Below are 1,530 nucleotides of genomic sequence, written 5' to 3'. Positions count from 1 at the left end.
TGTCGCACCGTAGTGACGTCAGAATTTTCGGCGTCCTGATACCGTCGCAGCGCTCTGTGATTGGCTGTTCGCCCTCTCACTCTATCCCACACACACAGCACATATTCACACAAATACAAATATCTCCTTACTGATAAATTAAGGGAAGTTTCTTTCAAAATGATACATAGATATTATACCTTCATGCCACCAAGTTTAAGAAAGACATCTGTGTTTACTGTTCACTGTGTGAAATGTATCAATGCTGCATCTGCTCTGACAAGCACATTCTGGACAGATGTATCCTGGTAAATTGTTGAATTCTGGTTATGTTGGAAAAATGTACTGTTATATACTGAATAATATATTATCAATTTGTTGATCATTTTAGGAAAGTACCACATCCGTAAAGCCAAATTTAGCCACTCAAAAACTCTCTTTATAGCTTTTGAAAAAGAAACCAAGCAGTACATTGAAACTATTCCTGATTTAAAAAATAAGAAAGCTGCAAAGACTTTTTTATTTGTACTTGTTCAATGTATTATTTGAGAACTCCCCCTGGCTCTGTTCTTAACTTGTCTTTTAATGTATTAATGACTGTTTGTTTTGCTTTTATTAATAAAGAAAGGAGCAAAAAACCTCTGAAGTTATTTACCATCAAATGATGAATTCATGCAGTTTACTTATGTAGAATTACTGTATGAATACCGCGCTGTGAAAATACTCCACTACTGTAAGCTAGTGTGTAAGTATCATCAGAATGTACTTAAAACATTAAAAGTAAAAGTACTCTTTATGCAGAAGAATGGTCCCTGCCAGAGTTTTTTCTATTATATATGATGTTATTGGATTAATATTACCTCTGCACTAATGTGTATGTTGTATTTCACCACTGCAGATGTCTATGGATGAGGCAAATTCATACAGGCTACTTTATATACAGATGTAGTCGAATAGAAGTATAAATAGGCCTACTCAAAGTCGTGGAATGTGTATTTAGGTACAGTACTTGAGTAAATGTACTTAGTTACGTTTGACCATGAAATTCATGTGGTTAAAAATTCTCACTGCAATCATCAGTATAGATGTGGTGGCTTTCACGTTTTCCCTCGATAATCCAAACTTCTTTGTGTCACACTGTACAAATGTTGCTGCAGCCTTGATAACAGACAAGTTAATACAGTAAGATCATTAGAGCTGCTAAGATTAGAGGCAAATAAAATACTGTCAATCAAAGATATATCATTCAATGGGTTGTCCCCCCACAACAGTATGGTCATACGTGAAGTATATTGTTTTATGGAATCTTTATTCTTTATGCAGGACAGATAGGTTGAATATCTTGTAAACAATTACGTGTTTCTCTCAAAACATTATTTACTGGAATATTTTTTTTTCTTTGAAATGATTAAAAAGGATTTTTCTTGGACATTTTGATTAGTTCCTGGTGTACCCAATTTATTATACACTATTTTTATACGTCATTTTCTCCTCATTATAACATTTTTTTTTAATCAACCCTCTCTGGTTCATTCTGTATGCCAAAAAGAA

Source organism: Pagrus pagrus (assembly GCF_965226575.1).
Source record: "Pagrus pagrus genome assembly, chromosome: 4".
In the NCBI taxonomy this organism is placed as follows: Eukaryota; Metazoa; Chordata; class Actinopteri; order Spariformes; family Sparidae; genus Pagrus; species Pagrus pagrus.
Note: the sequence above shows the minus strand (reverse complement) of the source record.